Genomic DNA, 21955 nt, shown 5'->3' with positions numbered 1-21955 from the left:
TTGTGTGGGAGAGTGCAAGTCCCTTTACATGCGGCCGTTTCATCAGCATCTATTGCCGTTAGAAGTCCATTTCCCTCCTTCTCTGGCAGGTCCACTCTCTTTTATGCGCTCTTTCTGGGTGTTTCTCTCATTTGGCTGTGGCTGAAAGCGTTAAGTGTTGTTCTCTCTGAGGTCTGTCCCCGACTGGCTCGCGCTCAAAGCTTTAGCGATCTGTTCAGACACATTCAATTCACACAAGCTCAGTGTGCTGTCAAAGCAATGATATTGATTCAGGAAAAAAGAGAAAAATCTCTCTCTTTTTTTCCCTCCCTTTAATTTTAATGTTTACATCTCGTTTTAATCCTCATGTCTTTTTTTAAATGAAATCCATCCATCCATCCCTCCTCTCCCCCAAACAAATCGGTAATTACGTGGTTGTGACATGAAATGGACCTGCAGTGAGCAGACACATGAAAGAGGGCTTGGACATGACCACAGCGAGAGGTCTTTGAGAGAAAAAGAGACGGCTTGAATGTAGAGAGGGAGGGCTGAGAGCAGAGGGCACGTGAAATAGAGACAGAGAGAGGATTTCAAGCTTTGGCTGGTTGCTTGTGGCCATGAGCTGATGTATTTCAGCATCACAGCACAGCAAGCTGAAGTGTTTGAGGTAAACATTGCTTATGCTTGGCTCCAGTCTGGTCTGGCCCTGTCTTTTACGGTCAGAACATTCATGGTTTTTGTATTACAGTATGTATGAGTAGTACAAATAATATTGCATTCCAATGTATTATTAGTTGGGATGCAAAATAAATTGGTCACCATAAAAACAACATTTGTTCAATATTGATGTGATGTTGCCAGAGTAGATGAGGTAATACCCCAGTTCAAGTATGCTCTTTTTCTATGGCACATTTTTTAAATGTGGCATATTTAATAGTCTACTAGTAGTTTAAAGGGATAGCTCACTAAAAAAAAGGTAAATTCTGTTATCATTTACTCAGCCTCAAGTTGTTCCAAACCTGTGTGAGTTTCTGTCTTCTGCTCAGCACAAAAGAAAATATTTGAAATAATGTTGGTGACAGACAGTTGACTGTAGCCATTGACTTCCATAGTGTTTTTATTTCTACAATGGAAGTCAATGTGTACATGTACATGCACCCTCATAATGCGATTATAATGGGATTTTGTCAATATTTCGATTAAACTGTACCTTGTGTAAATACAATACTTGGATCAAATGAATGTGATTTAAGCTCTTAATTGTAGTAACCATATTTGCAATAAATGCATTTGCACTGCTTTGACCAAAGTGCACATGCTCGGTTCTACACGGATGCCGCGTTGTTCACACAATTTCTTCAATTACATTATACTCAAGTTTTCTCTTCTCCAAATCGCTAAACTCTGTCAACACAGCTCGCTGGGCATGCATTCTCTGTTCTCTATCTTCATTTAGAAAGCGCAAAGAACACGACAGCAGTGTAGGCAAACCCAGCATTGCTATGTTCATCAATGTGCCAAACAATAAACAGTACGTCCATAAAAATGTATTTTGAATTTGATGTGAGTTGATTAAAACAATAGCTGGTAACATGCATAATGTATGTCTATCTGAGTGTGTTACCTAATAATCAGAATAATGAAAATTGCATGTAAACTGGAGTGACAAGTTTTGTTTGTGTCATATAAACATATAAACTTATTAATATTAATTAACTTATAAATTGAAGACCTTACTCTGATTATTAGAAATAATCCCATTATCGATGCAATAGTCAATGTAGTCAATGGCTACCATCAACTGCCTGGTTACCAACATTCTACCAACATATCTTCTTTTGTGTTTATCAGAAGAAATAAACTCATACAGGTTTGGAACAGCTTGAGGGTGAGTAAATAAATGATGACGGAACTTTCATTTTTGGGTAAACTTATCCAAACTAACATTTAACATCAGTATGACAATGGTACACTGTAAAAAAATATGTTCAATAAGTTATGACAACATATGTTTTTACATTGTCAACTCATCAAAATAAGTTAAGCAATGTTAAACTTGTTTTTATTAGTTGTACAAGATGTAACTCATTTTTTAAATTCAGTTTAACATAATTTAAGTTGAAAAAACTTAAACATCCAAGTCGATTCTACTGCAAAAGTTAAAAATTTTCCTTTTTTTTAACAGTATATGATTAGGCCGATATTACGGTGGCCCAGTAGTGCAGCCATACTAAATTCAACCACTGCACGACGGAATCGCCACAACACAACAGAAATGCTCCCGACCACGGGGGGCTCTCGGAGTGCGATAAAGTTAGTTTTCCTTGCCATTGCTTTATAGATTGGCCAATCTTACAAAAATTTAAACACTACGATCAGTTTTAAGTGTGTAACCATTGTATATCGACATGAAATATCAACTCAAAATCACCTACAGGCATTATAGCTGCATATTTATACTCGAAAACGCTTTTACACGCTGCCATGGCGCTTAATGCCCAAGGGAACGTCTGCCAATTCCACCATGCAGTTGAAACATGTAATTTGTATGAATGTAATTTGTCAGACATGCTAAAATCCCACAGCTTTTTTGTATTCTAAAAAACTGACTCAATGCATAACATTGGAATTTGAACCTTTAAACAAAACAAAAAAAGTAATTTTAATTAATAAAATTATACGTTTCAACCACTTGGTGGAATTGGCAGACGTTCCCTTAGGCATTACGTGCCGTGATCGCGAGTAAAAGCGTCTTTGAGTATAAATATGCAGCTATAATGCCTGTAGGGGATTTTGAGTTGATATTTCATGTCAATATACAATGGTTACACACTTAAAACTGATCGTAGTGTTTATATCTTTGTAAGACTGGCCAATCTATAGAGCAATGGCAAGGAAAACTAACTTTATTGCACTCCGAGAGCCACCTCGTGGTCAGGAGCATTTCTGTTGTGTTGTGCCTTGTTTCCGTTGTGTTGTGGTGATTTCGTTGTGTTGTGCCTTGTTTCCGTTGTGTTGTGGCAAATTCGTTGTGTTGTGGCAAATTCGTTGTGTTGTGGCTCGTTTCCGTTGTGTTGTGGTGATTTCGTTGTGTTGTGCCTTGTTTCCGTTGTGTTGTGGCAAATTTGTTGTGTTGTGGTTTCATTTAGTACGGCTGCACTACTGGGCGACCGTACGATATAGCAGATAATGACTAATTCAAGCAAAAATGCTATTTTTCTCTAGCCCTATTCGGATGGGACTAGTTTTCAATGTTTGAGTTACAATTCTTATTTCTTGCCGTCTGTGATTTCATGTACTGTTTCGGACGGACGGGGCTGACCATCTCTGTTTATTACAGAGGTGGGAGTGTGTGTTTTCTAGACGTGGGTGTTCCAGAAGGTCATGTTCTGTGTGTTACAGTAGGTCATTTGTCCTGGAATTTTTACAGAGGTTATGTGAGAGAAACACTGACTTGGCAGATTTGGACGGGCTTAAAATCGTAAAATCTGTCTGTGAAACATGAATTTCACTAACGTCCCTCTGAAAAACTAGTCCCATTTGAATAGGGCTAATGGCAGTTTTCTAAAGTACCAGTACAGTTATCTTTTGCACTCCATTTTAAAGTGTTTGATGCTTTATTTACTTTTAAACATGTGATTTCACCCATTGTGAATGCTTTATCTGTTTTAAAAGGTTGGATGAAAAGGTATAGATTGGCCATTGTTGTCATTTTGTGTGTCAGTTGTCGGCCGTAATGGAAAAAAAGTATTGGTCTGTAATTATTACTTGTAGTATTGAGGTTATGAAACAAGAAGCAGTCTTTACTTTAACACATATGCTGTGCTCTTGTATTAGAGAGAAGTTTTGGTGGACCAAAGGCCTGGAGATTTAGAGCAGTTCTCTGAGGGTTTGCTGCTCACTGCTCGTGTTAATGACGTGCGTTCATGACTGAAAAGTGACACCAAAAACCTTGGGGTGAGTTTTCGGGCCTTTGTGGAGTAATTATTTTTCTCTGGAGCTGATTTTTAACTATACGACTTTATGATAAATGGAGGACAGGCAGCCTAGAATTTGTTTTTCTGAAAAGAACAAATCTCCCCATGGAAATCTGTAAAATTACAACAACTTCAGGGATTTTTGGCATAGACTATTGAGCACAGAATATCATGTTGAAACAAGTCTATAACAATGAGTGCATGTAAGAAAACTCACTTTTTTTTTTTTTTTGCAGTAATTGCAACTGTTTATGACCATTCTTCTGACCGTCACAACTGCGGTCTCATTGTCATGGATAAGTGCGCCACAGCTCTTGTTTCCCCACTTGAAACGCATGCGATATTGTCTCCGTCTCGCCACTGTAATCTGTTCTACACATCAGCAACAGAATGAATTGATCCAATCAAAGCAGTTCATCGGTGATGTCACACGATCGATCCCTGTTTTCACCCGCCGAGTCTCATCTCAGCTCATCCTGTCTCTGGCCTACCTTTTCCGTCTGTCTGTCATCTACTTCATGCTCACTGCTTAATGTCTTCTGTCTTCTGTCTAAATCCCTCTTTCTTCTTCAAACCACTCTGACCTCTCATCTTCCTGCAGCCGATCCATTTGTATTTATTATTTTAGCTTAGGACGGACATCTCATTGAAATATGGTGTCTGCAGCAGGTCTTTCATGTTGCCCCGGCCCGTGTTTTATCTAAGTAATATGCGTCTTGTCTTTTGCTTTCTCTGCTTTTCTTTCATGCTGCATTAGACTGAACAAGGACAGCCAATGGAAAAAAAAACACACACATCCAGTGTTCCTGCACGTGTACATTTCTCTTTTAACACGCACAAACTTAAATTTGATGTTAGGAGAAAATGCAACAGAAGGAATTGATGGAAAGTACTGAGAGCTGATATTATAAATCTAACTAATCTACTGAAAATAGCTGTTTTCAGTTGGCAAAATTTCAGTTCTTTCAGTTCTTTCTGTGTTGCATCCCTAGAAAGAACTGGAAAAATAAGTCCTGAGGATATTATTTGCTTCCAACATCAGCCTAGATGTCATGCCGATAATTGTCTGAAAGTACTGCAATATTGATTGATACTGATAATGATGAAGAAGTAACAAAGAGACATAATCTGGATAAATGTATGTCACCTTTAAAACCATCCCCCTTTTTTCTTTCTATCGTTATTATGAAGGGTCTTGTGCAGTTTCTTCCAACAGGCCCCTGTGATCCCGAGCAGAGGGGAAGCTGTCAGCATGTCTGATGTCTGTCATAGACAGAGGCCGAACGATGGATGCTCTCCTCTCATCCATCTGGCATGTTGTATGTATATAGGTCAAAGACAATGGAGCGTAGAGAGAGAGAACTTGGCCACTGATAAAGTGCAGCAGAAAATTAAATGTTAGCGCATTGTGGTATCATAGAAAATGACAAACGACATGTGGTAATGGTCTCAAGCCGATAGCAACGCTTTCTTCCCGGCCACATTAATTCCAGCAGGCAGGTCCAGGATGCGGCTTGTGTTCTGTTCGGTGTGACCTGCGCTGGAGGTTCTGTAATAGACAGAGCGACTGCAGAGGAAAGCCAGAGGAGTTGGTAGATAAAGCAGCAAACTTTAAGAGGAAGGAGCAGATAAAATTCCTATTTATTTACATTTAAATAACTGTCTTTTTCCAGTGCCTCTCTTGGGTGCTAGAGTGGTTCTGTACTTTTTGCTTCTTTTTCCCCCTCACTTTTTGTATTTATTTTCAAGAATGCATACTTTTTAGTTAGGAATGGCATTGTTCTGATGAAGCTGGTGGTAGTCTTACTTAAAGTCTGATCCTCATAGCCGGTAATTCTGGCCAAGAGCCGCAACTTAGACAGGAAACAGCCATCTGACCATCATGGACAGTGTTTAGCCAGTATATGACTGGGTGGTATGACTGTACATACAGTGTAATGCTAAAAATAAGTCAACAGGTACTGATTCAGATATACTGTATTTGTGGAGGAATTTTTTTTTTTTTTTTTTTTTTTTTTTTTTTTTAAACTTTCATACCAAGAAGAAAACTGTATAAACTCGTCTTTTTCTTTTTCACAAAATAATCTCAATGCAGGTCTTGGCAAGTATTCACATAAACACAGTTAGTTATGTTTTAGGTGAACGTAAACAGTTAAGAATGAAAACACACGTGTAGCAGAATAATGGATCCGTGCATCAGGTCTTAAAGTGACAGTAGCCTAAATACCTGCTGTTAAATTAAGAGATGATAAAAATATATGGCATATATGGCAGTTTTCCCCCATGGTGCTGATGTCAAAATTGTGGCCAGGGAAAATGCTGAGTGGCTATAACTTTGGAAAACCACTAGCCACAGTGGCTGGTGGGCAAAAAAGTTAGAGTTACTTCAGCGATTTAGCATATGGCTTTGTATCAGTAGAAACCCGGGAGTATATTCGAGTAATGAATATTCCCTTGAGACAAGAGATTTATGTATTTTGTTTCTGGAAAGAAATCCTCAGTTGACGCAAATATCATCATTTTGCGTCATCGGAGGATTTATTTTTGGGCTAAAAAGGCTAAAAACTAACAGCCAGTAGGAGGAGCTATTTCTGCATATTTTATATGCAGCTTAACATCTTAAGCAGATGTTTTAATATCAAATATTCAGTGGCAAAAACAGTCAATGAGATTGAAACTTGCAATTTTTTATGAAAGCTCTTTTCAGTTTTTTGTACAATATGCATCAAATGGTCTGTTAACGGCCTGTCTGAAGTAGAGACTAAGCTCTACTATTATCTCATTTTCAGCAAGTTCATGAAAAAGGTTTCATGAAAAAGGAAGCATCTCTAATTCACTGCTGGAGAACACGGCACAAGTGTGTGTCAGCTGGTATGCTGGGTTTGGTGAAGGTTCCTGGCATCTCAGAAATCACCACAGTAAGAGCAGCAGGTTTATCAATTTGAGCTGGCCAACTGCACAGCTAAATGTATGTGAAAGTTAACAAATCCCTGAGGTAAATTGAGCCAGATTTCAGCTGTCTGTGTGAGACTACTGAGGTGCGACATGCTGGATTGAACCTAATGCCTGAGGCTAGTGCAATCAAACCGACAGTTGAAGACTCTCCAGTTCCCAGCTGGGGAAAATCTCAACCGCATGGCAAATGACTCACCTCAGAGCTGGGGGAGGAATACGTGGTGACATTGTTTTTATCGACTATTAAAGCACTTCACCAGCGATAGAATTTATATTTTCTTATGTGCTAGAATTGAGGCTATGGAAGCAATAGCACCCCAGTTTAGATGCTATTAGTGTCAGTAGTATGCTGTATGCTGGATTAGGACATTCCAAATCACAGCATGTTAATGATAGTTTGACAGAGTACACTGTAAACCCAAAAGAGTTGGCAAAACACACACACAAAACTGAGGTATCAGTTGCATCAAAATTTCAGAAATTCAAAAAGAAAGTAAGCAGACCTGGCAGATTTTATTTGCCCTTAAAGTTTTTTTTTTTTTTTTACACTGTTAAAGACTTGGATTCCCATGCTAAACATGGAAAAAGTTTCAAAAAATAAGTTGGACGTTTGATGGAGTATTTCTGTGTCAAAAATACTCATTCCAGTTTCTCAAAAGTTTCCAGAAAATTGTTTTGAGCATGGGTCTGTGTGACGTCAAAATTTCCCTGTACGGGACGGGACGGGACGTAGGGGCTCTTCTCCCGGAAAAGTGCGTGCACGAGCGACCAGAGCGAGGGAGCAAATGCATGCGCATAAACGCTGCACTACAGTCACAGGACTTTACCAAATAAATAATGTCACCAAAGCAGTGTGTTTTTGACTGAGCGGTCCCAATGATAAAGGTTCACGGTCGTGCATTGGAAGCAGGCGGTGAGTTAAAGGGTTTGTTCACCCAAAAATGAAATTGATGTCATTAATGACTCACCTTAATGTCGTTCCTCACCCGTAAGACCTTTGTTCATCATCGGAACACAGTTTAAGATATTTTATATTTTAGACCCAGAGCATATGTAGTCAATGCCCACCTTACTGTCCATGTCCAGAAAGAGAATGAAAACATCATCAAAGTAGTCCATATGTGACATCAGTTGATTAGAATCTCTTGAAGCATCGCAAAAACTATGATTTTATTCAGCATTGTCTCATTGTCAGCATTCCGCGTTCCTCCAAAAAGATTCAAACGGTGTGAATCGATCAATGCTTCGGGTCGCCAATGTCACTTGATTTCAGAAGTTCAGATCGCATCAAACCGCCAAACTGCTGAAATTACGTAAGATTGGCGACCCGAAGCATTGATCGATTCACTGATTTATTAGCCGATTGAATCTTTTTGGAGAAACACGGGAAGAGAGGACAATGCTGAATAAATTCATAGTTTTTGATATTTTTGGACCAAACTGTATTTTCGATGCTTCAAGAGATTCTAATAAATAAATAAATAAATAAATAATAAATAAATAAATAAATAAATAAATAAATAAATAAATAAATAAATAAATAAATAAATAAATAAATAAATAATGTCATATTAAGCCACACAAAGCACTCTTCTTCATTCAATTGCACTATTATTCCATTGTTGTTCTATGTAAACCCTAGTCTGACGTGCAGAACCGTTCCGCTTGCTACTGCTAAGGTTTAGCCACATACAATAGTCCATAAACCAAATCATGTCCTCATAAACCACAAGTAAACACACACAAATGTTGACAAGCCGCTAAGCATACAGTTACAGTACCACATAGAGACCTGTTGTTGCTGCTGCTCCTGTTCATTTTCAGCCTCCGGATCAGATTCTGGATCATATATGTATGGTTGAGCCTGATTGATAGCCATGGTTTATTTAGGATAACATTTTATTTTCCACGTTAAATGATGTCACAGATTTCAGGCGCTCTCAACGCTGCGCGCTCTCGTGGCTCAGCCTCTTTAGCTCCGCCCACAGGAAACGCCTCCAGCTGCTCGTTTTTATACTCTTTTTTTTTAAATACTACTGGAAACTTGGCCAACTAACTTGATTATTGGTTACACAATGCTTTGGTAGCATTAGCATGACATATCAATTGCTGAATGAATATGGCAATTTAACATATGCTCTCATACCAAGTTCATGTTTGTGAAGTGCTGATCGTTGTATCCAATCACAGACATATTTGATGATACGGCTCAACAGCACTCAAAGCGTCCCATTTTTAACCTTTCAGTACTGATTTGGTATCTTGGTCGGTACTTTTGCAGGGTTGCCAACTCTCACGCATCTGGCGTGATACTCACGCTTTCAGGCTCTGTGTCACGCTCTCACTCCGCCCAACTCAATCTCACGCCAAATTGCCAAACCTGCTTTTGATATTAAACAAAGCTATAAGCTTTAATTTTTTTAATGTGTTTTAATGAAATTCAAACAATAAATAGCGTTTTGGCGCTAATGTGGCATAATGTTAAAGCCAGAGTCGTTGAAAAGCGGAGTTGCATGCTCTCGTCTCCCTGCGGCGCGCGCTGGTCACGTGGCCCATGAGCGCTCAATACTTCTAGCGCTCTGCCAATGAATTTAAATGGCTTAAGCGGATACACAACAGTTTCACTATATAGATGTTTGCTGCAAGTTTTGGTAAACAGTACAGGATAGTGTTAGTGTTTATTGATTATTAAGTCAGCCATATTTACAGGATCGTTTTATTATGGAGAGTGATAGAGATTCAACATTGTTAACATTAATGTTATTCTTGTATTTAGCCCTCAGGTATTCCTTACTAATAGGTCACACTCATACTCATTAAATTATATTTATTGAATATTTTGAGGAGATCTTTTGGTACTAAATACTATTTGTGCAACAATTATTTTCAATAAATGACCACTTAAAATATTTTTCTTCTAATATTTGTATTTCTTCTCAAATTTATATTACAATTAGTGTAGTAATTAATATTAAAATAGATAATTCCAATTGAAAGAGGCAAATTAGAGTCATTTTGTGGCTAAAAAATATTAATGTTTATTTGTAATGCCATTAGGTGCCTTATGGCTCTTTAATAAATATACATGTATGTAATCTAGTTGCTCAAAAATATATTGCAGTCTTTGCATTCTAATAAATATTTAGATATGATGATCAAACACTAGATTTCTTTAAATGTGAAATTTCAAAACTTAAATAACTTGCATCCTAATCTTTTTAATGAATAATGATACTTATATAAGCAGTCACAAGTGAATATTAAGGAATGGCACATATAATCTGACCCAAGAAATGTTTAAACTAGTGCCAAAACAAACATATTATTATGTACAGTATATATACTAGATATAAACTGATACTGAATCAAGATCAAAAGCATTACCCCCCCCCCCCCCCCCGGCCCCCAAAAAATCTCACTCCAACCTGAACTTAAAAGTTGGCAACCCTGACTTTTGACAACACTAGCCTAAAGTAGTTTGGTCTCCCAGACTGTCATATGTGGTTATTTTGCCTGCTTTGCTAGTTTTAGAGGGTTTTAGAGTGATTGTCAGCCAGGTTAGAAAATCAGTTAAACCAGGTGAACACAATCTTATTCAGGTTGGTAGATCAACTAAACCAGCTTAAATGTACCATCAAAACAACTTGTGGCTGGATTAAATATTGACAATTTTTAGTTTATTCTACTATACTTTACTATGAACCAATGAAGCGTACAGAATTTAGAATTTTGTCCCTCAGGTGTTCCCATAAGGCCTAACTCTATATCAGTTTTTTTTTCAGTTGTGCATTGTGCATTGTCAGATTGTGCAATAAACAAGTGGGATTTTTTTCTTTACTCAAACACAGTTTTTACATATTTTAATTTAAACCTATGAAAAAAAAAAGATTAAGATAAAATATATTAGGCCTGTCAAAAAGTTGAAATTACCACAATTATCTTTTTTGTAGTGAATGATTTTACATTCAGTTTCTTTTTTAAGGGAATCTAGTGTAATGTGAGGAGTACATTTGAGTTGTGGTGTCAATGTAGAGGTACTAGAGCCTTACTTATTGGGCTGCAGGGGCACATAAGACAAAAAGTTGGGAAACACTATTATAGACCCATCAGGAGCAAAGCGGCAGAAACGGGAGAGCGATTCACACGCCTCTCTCGGCAGGAACTCGCTCAGTCTGTCCGTAATGCGTGTCTGTGAGGGGGTAACGTGTGTCCTCCCCTGTGGTTGACTTGTGTGGTGATGCATTTGTTAGCGACGTGAAACAGCAGCAATGACAAGCAGATTTCCTCTGCGCACGTCTCTGCCAAGCACGGGCCTGGATGTTCCTTCCTGAGTGACTGTGTAAAGTATTGACATCAGCTGAATAAATAAACATAAGCTGGGACTTCACTCCCGGCCGCTCGGATGGACAGAGAAACAGACGTGCCGCTCTACGGTAACAGCCCCCGCCCTGCCTTTCTCGCCGTAACGCCGCATTTACAGACAGCACAAACAAGGGCTCTCTAATCCCCGACCTCAGCGCAGGATATTTATCTTAGCTGCTAAATAAATTGATTAGAAAGCAGGAGTGAGGAGACTCGTCCATCAGGCGGATGTTTCAGGGGGAACTGCATTAGGGTGCCGGCTAGAGGACATTGCTCTGACCAACCCTCCCCCTCCTTCCCGATATCCGTTCCTCCTCCGCCATCATGCCGATCTCCTCTTCCTCTCCCATCGGAGACTGTGACATAGCTCTAGTGTTTCTGCGGACACCTGCCTGCCTCCCTTTTGCATATGTACACAATATACTTAATGGGTCACCAGCTCTGGCAGAAAGAGCTGATTTTTCAGAGGGGGGTGGCGGTGGAAAGTGGGTTTTCAGAGGCCTCGAGTTAGCTGGTCTCTTTTCAGATAATTCAGAGACAAAAGGGGCTGATTTCAGCCCGCATTCTCCACCAAGTAGGCTGTGCGCATTTCCATTTTTTATTTCAACACAAACGCTCCTCTCATCTCTTGTGAAACATTTCAACCCTCTTGGGAGGCTGTAGCACGTTGCCAGAGTTTGAAAAAGTTACCCTTCTTTATTGTTTATGAAACTAGCCAAACTCTATTTTTGTGGTTTATATTTAGCGTCAATGTATTTTTCAGCTTGCGTGATCGTTCTGGAAACGTTCCCGTAAGGAAATGCTTCCCATATGTTTCTGTGATTTCACTTTTTTTCCTCAGAATTTGATCTCTAAGCACAATTATATCCATTTAGCTACCATTATTGAGTTTATTTGGGGAATTCTTGGGTAAATACCCCTAGACTACTTGAGCTTGTAGTAATGTCTTAAAGTTGCTCGCTGACAATTCATTCAGGCTAAAGGAATTCAATAGCTCAGTTTAGGGACTCTTTGAGGGTCTCTCTCTCTCTCTCTCTCTCTCTCTCTCTCTCTCTCTCTCTCTCTCTCTCTCTCTCTCTCTCTCTCTCTCTCTCTCTCTCTCTCTCTCTCTCCTCCAGTCTGTTCTGGAACGCAAAAGCAAAGGAAGGTATTTATGGACCGTATTACAAACCTGAAATACACTGGAACGGTGTTATGAGATTTTCTCTCTAAGCACAAGTCCAGCTCTGTAACGGTTTGAGCATTTGCTTTAGAGTCGTGTATTGAGTGAGAACATTTTTCCAACCTTCTTTGGTTGTGGTCGGTCAGCTGTTTGACATCATGTAGAAGGGATAGACTCTAAGCACACAAGGCAACGGTGTTTGTTTGTTGGGGAATGGTAAAAGTAATGTGGCAGGTTTAATCGTGTCTGTCCTGTGGTCGTTCAGGATCCACTTAGTTAAAGTGATCTAGCGCGTGTGGGGCGGGAAAACCTCACACGATGGCCGACACGTTTCCAAATGTGATTTTCCACCCCAGTCACATCGCTCACGGTCTCCTCCCTAAGATTTTATTGGAGCTGAAATCTAATTTATCATAATTCAAACATGATTCAAAGCACATGTCTTTCAGTTGTCTAAGCCATTTGTTTCATTCAAATATTTGCTTTGCTGGAGTTAATCCCACATCCAGTAAATCACATTTCAAAGCTCTGCGGCATTTCAGATGAACGGCATGATGGATGTAGACTGGACGACGTGTGTGTGTTTTGATCAGCGATGGGCGCTTTAAGCAGGTGTCAAAACGTTTCTAAACGATGAGCTTGTTTATTCTGATTTACGTTACTAGCAAACAATTGCATAAAATCGTGCAAATTACGTGATTTACGAGACTAGCAAAATATTTTGCAGAGTAATGTAAGAATCCGGAACAAGTGTTATTTGAATAATGCTGGCACATCAATTTTGTACACTTTTGACAGGCCTAAAGGATTTTCGGTGTCATTTAAGGTGTGCTAATGTTATTCTTGTACATTTTGTAATGTAAAAACACAGCAAATGCCTGCAAAATTATCTGATTTTTTTGTCATAATAATAATGTTTGCTAAATATTTACTCTAGCTGTCAGCATTCTACACAGGAAAGTCTGTAAGCAGTTTTAAGGAAATGTCAAAATTGCCATTCTTATGATTGGATATTATACTGTTACTTGCATAACCACACAAAACATTGGCTCAAAACTATAAAGATAACTTTATTAGTGTCCACGGCAGCGGACAATATCGTTCTGATTATTCCAAGCACGTTTAAATGTGACATTGATTGGCTGTCAATGTTTTTATCGTTCATCAGCTGGGTTAAATCGCTCTGAAAGTGATTCCAACATTATTGTTTCTCTGTGCTGTTATCATTATAGCTGTGGTGTGAACTCTTTACTATTTACTACTCTTTACGGTGTGCTATTCTTTAATATTGAGAACAATTTTTAGAACTATATATTTATCATTATCTTTTATAGTTATCGTTCTCGGTCACGCTGATTAAAGATTATGAGGGAACATACATTAAAAAAGAATAATATTGTTCACAGATAAATACTGCAAAAAAAAAAATTATTTTGATTTCACGGTAAATTTTACATGTTCGTATCTTACCCCGTTTGTATTTTTACCCCAGATGTCTGTCAATTAATCAAACGTCAGTTCAGCTTTTTCATTGTTTAGTTTTGTTCACATTAGTGTAATGACATTAATATTTAGCCATCATCTGTTGACAGAACTGTAATGATCTGATTTGACTCCATTTTAAACAAAATTACAAAATTCTCAGGCTCATCGTCAGATATGATGCATTTAGTGTGTTTAGTGTGTGAGTGTAGTCAATCACAGACAGCGGCGTATGAATTTTTAAGCATCTGTATAAGACTTCGCTCTCAGTACTGAAGCAGCCGTGAAAGATGAGCGTTTAAACTGCGACGGCGGAGCGGGATCCTGCTATAGCAGAACAAAGGATTGCATTTCTCTCCCTCTCGGTACTAACAGCATCCTGCACACTGCTCCTCTGTGACTCCAGAGCGAAGGCATTCCCGCTCTGTCATGGGAAAGTGTTCGCGGAGGAAGAGAAGAGCTCTTCCACTCCAAATCTCCTTTTGTCTGAGGACCCTTAATTGGGCCCCTCTTTGAAAACCAAGGTGCTAAAAGAGGGACTTGAAATTTATTTTTCCCCATCAATTAAACAAAATGAACAATATGTTCTCAGAGAAAGAAAATCTCCTCGTCTTCTTGTACACCTGAAAAAAAAGCTTGTCTTTATATACACACACACACACACACACACACACACACACACACACACACACACACACACACACACACACACACACACACACACACACACACACACACACACACACACACACACACACACACACACACACACACACACACACACACACACACACACACACACACACACACACACACACAGAGGCTGTGGGAATTTTCTCGTCTCCCCTAGTGCCGGAGATATTGGTGCCCGTGTAAGAGGGGCCTGTATTTACAAGGCTTAGCGTTGTCGGAGCGGCTGTGGACGGTGGAGATAACCTGACTATTACAAGCTTTGTGTCTGTGCTCAGAGATGGCAGTCAGCTGCCTCTTATTAGGCCAATTTAATTAGACTCATTTCAATAGAATTAATTAGTGCAGTGCCACAAGATTTAAAAAGGAAGGTGATTGAAGTCGTGTTTTTTTCTCGCCTCTATAAAAAGCATTGTTTCATAATTTAATTTCAGAAGTACTTTAATAAGATCTTGGATCTTTTAGCTGTGTAGAAAAGCTGTCTGAATAATTTTTGAAACCATTATAAAGGTTTCGCACTTGCATTATTCTCATAATTGCACCACATGCTGGTATAAATGTCACAAGTTTTTCATTTTAAGTCAAATGTAGGGTTTTTTATTGGAACTTTTTATATACAAAAGCCCAGTTTTTACAATCCAGTAAAAGAAGTGAGACCAGTATAACGGTTTAGATGATCATTACTGCTAACTAGATTTGCAGTGGTATTTTATGAGATTTCTGGTAAAAGAAACAAGTAGTTTGTGAGAAGAAACCTTCATTATGTTGCAGAGGATTTTAAAGGCATGAAATTAAAATGGACCCAGTTTACTTTTTTAATAAATGTCCCTGGAAATTATGTAATCGAGGCCTTACAGGCAGAGAAAATATAATAAAAATGTGTGTGTGTGTGTGTCACACACACACACACACACACACACACACACACACACACACACACACACACACACACACACACACACACACACACACACACACACACACACACATATATGTTGGTGTATATGGTTTACAGGGACTCCCCGTAGGCGTAATGGTTTTTATACTGTACAAACCGTATTTTCTATCATTTAGTATGTTTTTAAAGCTATTTGACACTGCATGAAAAGTGGGATTTTCGTCCCCGTAAACGGCCGGAAATCTCCCTGATTTTCGACAATTAACGTCAGTTTACAGCCTGTGAACGTCGCGTTCGTCTGTGCCACATATTGACGGAAACGAACCATGACGTATGTGGAGCTTGCGGAGGCATGCTGGCGCCGGCGCTAATGGCTCTAATTAGCATATGAATAGCAGCTCTGGGCGGCGCCTTGCCGGAATGGCTTGAATTTCCTCACTCAGTATTGGTTGAAACTACTACATTGAAACAAGAAATATCACTCGTGATTGGTTGGCAGATCTGTTACTATTGGTCAACCTGGGTAATAAATTAATAAATTTAAACCCCCAAATTATAATAATTTTACACACATATATATAAAATTATGATTTGCATATTATTTTTTAATTGTATATATTCATATTCATGTGATATGCGATTATGTTTTATATTCATGTCATTGTTATCCTATGGACTACGCTATTATAACCATCAAGGACATTCATTTATTGAGGAAAGGAAAATATGACAGGGACGTGCAGTTTATTCAAAGAAAGAGCTTTATTAGAACAAACACAAACACACAACCAAATGCAAAACGTTTGAGATCTGCCCACACAACAATAGGAAGCTCACGAGAAGCCCAAAATCCTACAGCACCATAAAGTCTCTGTTTTCCGCTTCAGAGCTGTAACTTGCGCCATTCTGTCTGTTTTAAGTCAATTTTTCAGACGTCTGTCGTGCGTTGCCCTGTTCTTTGGAATCGCCTCTAATCTCGATTGCAGCGTGGCACAGAGCTCGGCGAGCTCCTGGCTGGTCAAACAGTGCATCCAGACACCGCGCGAACTATGCCGTCTTCCTCATCAGACATCAGGTCTATGGTAGCGCACTTCCAAAGGCCCACCTCATCCTCAGCTAACACACTCTTTCTTGCTTGTAGCAGCTGTAAAAACAAATAAAGACAATCAGTATTGCGCGATGTACTGCGTAAAATGCACCTGAAAAATAGTCACACTGACCAAAAACGGATCCAATCTAATAAATCTTACCCTCTTTCTTCTCAATCGACTCCGAGCTGAACTCTTCACAGCTTCTGCGTGCGATGCAAGAACTGGATGTTTGTAAAGTTACCTCCTGCGTACTGTCTCTAGGTCTTACATGCAGCTGGAAAACAATTAAATGAGTGTTATGACGAAGTTGTGAAGACGGCGTACTGCTTCCTGTAAAATGACCAGAAAAAGAAAACACTTTTATAAAGCAAGGCTAATTTCAGCTTGTGCTACTTAAAAAGCTTTACTTTAGGTTACTTTAGCTTAGATAACAGTCTTACCGCAATCTTAGGACTGGTCTTCTCTTAGGCACTCGTCTTCTCTTCTTAAAGTTAGTATCTTCCACACAGTTTTTCGACTCCAAAGCAAGCAACCTATCATCTATGGACAGCATCCTGGAGATTACTAAAGTTAACTGCTCGTTAAAATCGGCAGCAAACTGAGCAAGCTGACGAGATAGCCCACTGATTGCATTCAGCTGTTTCTTCCCGCCGGTGTTACGGATCAACTGGGGATCATGTTATCTGGGGACGGGCGCGTGCACGCAGCTAGTTTTACCTGGATTTACAGCAGATGTTAGACGAGGACAGATTCGTCACAGCGGATTTTCCACTGAACAGATTTAAAACGCGTTCCACATTATTGGTAAATGTTTGCATAATATCAGGCTCTGTGTTTTCCTCTGTCGCTGATTTGCTGTATGTTTCAAACGCAGTTTAAGGGAATTTTTAATGTGGTTTCATTTCACAACACAGACCACGCCCACATTTTGTTACATTCTTTTCGATGAAAGTCGTATCCAATGACAATTACATTCAATAAATTACATTGTGTCGTATTAGTATCGGAATTTTTATTTATTTTATGCTGCTTAGGGTATTTTTTAAATTATATATATATATATATATATATATATATATATATATATATATATATATATATATATATATATATATATATATATATATATATATATATACACTAACTAAAATAACTCATAGCCTGTCATATTACCTTTCTCATATTAGCCTATTATATTCTATTATAATCTATTATATTGCCCACCCCTTGCCCACCTGCACATCCCAGCTGATATACAAGATTTGGGGGGTCATTCTGCATTTGAAAGTTTGAAAGGGTTTTAAATCTTCTAAATAAAGTAAAATGATTCAAAATCAAGTAATTTATATATGCCAAAGTCAACTTTAAACATAAACAATGTAATTTCCAAACAGCAAAATTGTGGCCAGTGAAAATGCTGAGTGACTAGTAACTTTGGAAAACCACCAGCCACGGTGGCCGGTGAGCAAGTTAATGTCAACCCCTGTATGTATATATGTATATATGTATATATATATGTATATATATATATATATATATATATATATATATATATATATATATATATATATATATATATATATATATATATATATATATATATATATACACACACACATATATATATATATATATATATATATATATATATATATATATATATATATATATACACACACACATATATATATATATATATATATATATATATACACACACACACACACACACATATATATATATATATATATATATATATATGTAGTGCCGTTAAAATTAATTTGCGTTAACACGTTAATTTTGACAGGCAATGATATATGATATATAAAGTTTGCTGATGTATGACGCCGCTTATTAGCAGGAGACCGCAATGATTGGTCAAAGTTGCGAGTCGCACTGAATTCACGGGGACTGATTGCAAATGACACACAATAAATAATCTAGAATACTTTCATCAAATATATAAATTCAAGCTTAAGTTTAAGATTTTACAATTAGGCTATACTGAGCCTGATCTATCTAAGAGATTTTCTTAGAAGGAAGTTAATACCTTTTAAATGTCACATGGGTTAAAACTCCTGCTACCCTGATTTGCATTTGTATAGCTCACAGCATGTTCATTTACATGTTAAAGCCTCCCCTGGAGTTAAGGGAAGGGGGGTCTTGGGGGGGACAACTGCCAAGCAAGGCCCACGTCAATTTCTGACAATTCACGGCAGTTTTCGGTGTCGCCTGCAAACTGCCGTGTACAGTCGTAAACCTGATCTTCCACGACAATCTACAGTGCCGCTTACTGACGAAAATCCCACTTTTCATGCAGTGTGAAATATGAGGATTTATAGTATATATATATATATATATATATATATATATATATATATATATATATATATATATATATATATATATATATATATATATATATATATATATATATATATAATACAAAAATGTAATCAGTAACACAGCACACTTTCACTTTGCATTTTATCAATATTCTTTATATTCTCTTTCAATGCTGTTTGTTGAGTTTTCTGGGATCAGTACAACTTAAGCTCAGCATTTGTTGCATCGATTATTTCAAAATGATTTTTTTTTTAAATGCTTAAATTTCTGTTACACTAAGGCAGTTACTTGACATGTTAACATGTGACTAGTGTTATAGGATAGCTTTCAACTTTGTTGTAATGACAACAAAAATAACACACAGGAAGTTGACCTAACTTCCCCGTTTACATCAAGCTAAGCAGGTATTTTGCCTGACCATTGTCTAGAATCAAAAGGAGAATATATGCCTTCCTATTGTCTCCATATATGTAATCTGATAGTGGAAAAAAGCCAGAAACAGTCAAACAGAAACTGCTACTTATTAACCTGACGGCATGCCTCACTTGATGTACTTTTGAACACCCAAAAATATATAGACTAGATGTCCCACCGCAAATATGCCAATTTTGGCAACATTATAACACAAATAATATGCGTTTTAAGAATAAAAAAAACCAAAACATGACCTTTACATTTAGGTCTTTAACCCCTCATCACACTGGCATCGTCCCAAGTGTCTAAACAACCTTTAATTGTGATTTTTGCTTTTTTAAATGAAACAAAGAGAGTTTAAATGATTTTCTGTGGTAATTTGTATGCATCAAATGCTATTCAGTGAGCTAACGCAGATCATTCCTGAAGTGTTAAATGTCAAGCACATCTTCAGAGGGTAAAGTTGTTTTTTTTAAAAGCGTTTGTTGTTTCTTGTATAACCGGGCTCTCGAGCGGTTGTGTTTTGTTGCAGTATCAGCGCTGCGGTGAGCTCAGTCTCACTCTTTAGAAGCGGTGATAGCGGCTCTGCGGGAACGACAGCACACGTGCTAAAGAAACACGTCCTCTGTGCTTCATTCTACAAATGTCAACGCTGCCAAACAACAAGAGACCCCTCTCTGTCCTGGACATGTGTGTGTGGATGGGATAAACTCCTGTTTGATTTAGATTTTTCCCTCCCCATCTGATTCGGCAGTACAAGGCCATTCCGGCGCTCTGTCAGATATAAATGTTGCTCTTTGATATACACGGGAGTCTAAAAGATGCTGGTATTTGCGACTATAAAAATTCTCATCTCAGCACGGCAGCTTTACGTGGGAAATGTACATCTCTAGAACATTTGATATGGAGATAAGTGGAGAAATTTGAGGAGATTTACATATTCCGCTCTTGCTCCGCTCTATGTGGTAGGTAAATTTTTAATCAGTACAGAGGAAAAATTAATTTGCTATCCCAGAAAGGAGGAGCAGTACCAGAGGGACGCTTACAGTTTCATTAGTCGTGTTTTGTCAAAACAGCACCAACTGGCAGAACTAGAAAGAGAAAATAATGAAAAGAACAGGCACCAAATATTCTGTATACAGGAAGTTCATAGTTTGTGAGCAGGAAACCAACGGTGAACGTGCCAATCAGAGTATCGTGAACGCAGTGATGTGAGATGGCTCACGCTGGGTCTACGCTGCAAGAGACCAGCTTAAGGCCTCTACACAGAAAGCTTGTAAGCTGCACTCCACCACAGAATGCTTACTAACTGGGTTACTAGGTTGTGTTAGAAAAGTTACCAGTGGTCAAGCAGAGATGACAATACCAGTAGAGAAGCGGAACAGAGAATGACTGATAAAATGGCAAAAGTATGGTGCTTTAATTTCATTTTAACACTATATATGTGCATGTGTATACTAATATATGTTACATTTTTACACACACTAAAATGTACTAAAATATTTGGAAGCAAATTGTGCATTATGCATTAAAAATGACATAAGGAAGAGGTAACTTGTCAAGCAGTAATGGCCAAATGTCCTTTTGAATTATTGGCCCAGTGCTAGTTATTTTAGAAAAAATGATTTAGTAGTTCAGAGACCAGAAACTGGTTTTGATTCCAATTCCATTAAGAACTCTTTGGCTGCATCCAAAATCACATACTTCCCTACTATATAGTAGGCGAAACAGTTTGCGACAAGTAGTGTGTTTGAATTTACTGTACTCATAAAAGGACCCGGATGACCTACTACTTCCGCCGAGATTCTGAAGTATGAAAATAATCAACAATTTACTATCCCATGAGGCCAGGGAAGATGATTTGTGAACTGACAACATGGCAAATGGAGTATGTCCAGATTATATTCATACTACACACACTCATAGTATATAGAACATACTTTTTTAGTGCCTGTGAAGTAATTACGTATAGAAAGTAAGTACATACTCCAAATGATGTGTTTTCGATTGCAACCTCTTAGTTCAGTGAATCAGTAAATCAAGAACCTCTCCAACTGATTCAGTCCGTGAGTGAGTCATTTAGCTTTTGAATCTTTTGTCGGATTTACTAAAACGAACAGATAAGAATCATTTGTTCACTAGTCATGAGTCATAGAAATACATCTCAAAAGAATGCATAGAATAAATAGAAGAAAATAAATATATAAATAATAATAATAAAAATAAAATAAAATAAAATAAATAAATATATATATATATATATATATATATATATATATATATATATATATATATATATATATTTAATATATATATATATATATATATATATATATATATATATATATATATATATATATATATATATATATATATATATATATATATATATATATATATATATATATATATATATATATATATATATATATATATATATATATATATATATATATATATATATATATATATATATATATATATATATATATATATATATATATATATATATATATATATATATATATATATATATATATATATATATATATATATATATATATATATATATATATATATATATATATATATATATATA

At 37.4% G+C, this 21955-nt stretch overlaps 1 protein-coding gene and 1 long non-coding RNA gene across 5 annotated transcripts in view; one reads left to right on the top strand and one right to left on the bottom strand.

Moving 5' to 3' along the window:
* The window catches only part of LOC137091488 (neuronal PAS domain-containing protein 3), a 406675-nt gene that overhangs the window by 22994 nt on the left and 361726 nt on the right, over positions 1–21955 (top strand). The gene's annotated exons all lie outside the window — the stretch shown is intronic.
* Positions 16339–17376, bottom strand: LOC137091489 (uncharacterized). Its single transcript, XR_010908090.1, has 3 exons — positions 17037–17376; positions 16756–16926; positions 16339–16649 (listed from the first exon to the last, which is right to left on the bottom strand). It is a non-coding gene; the product is annotated as an uncharacterized lncRNA (long non-coding RNA).

This window comes from Pseudorasbora parva, chromosome 10 (assembly GCF_024679245.1).
Source record: "Pseudorasbora parva isolate DD20220531a chromosome 10, ASM2467924v1, whole genome shotgun sequence".
Classification (NCBI taxonomy): domain Eukaryota; kingdom Metazoa; phylum Chordata; class Actinopteri; order Cypriniformes; family Gobionidae; genus Pseudorasbora; species Pseudorasbora parva.
The sequence above is the reverse complement of the archived record's forward strand: the minus strand, read 5'-3'. Positions and strand labels throughout refer to the sequence as shown.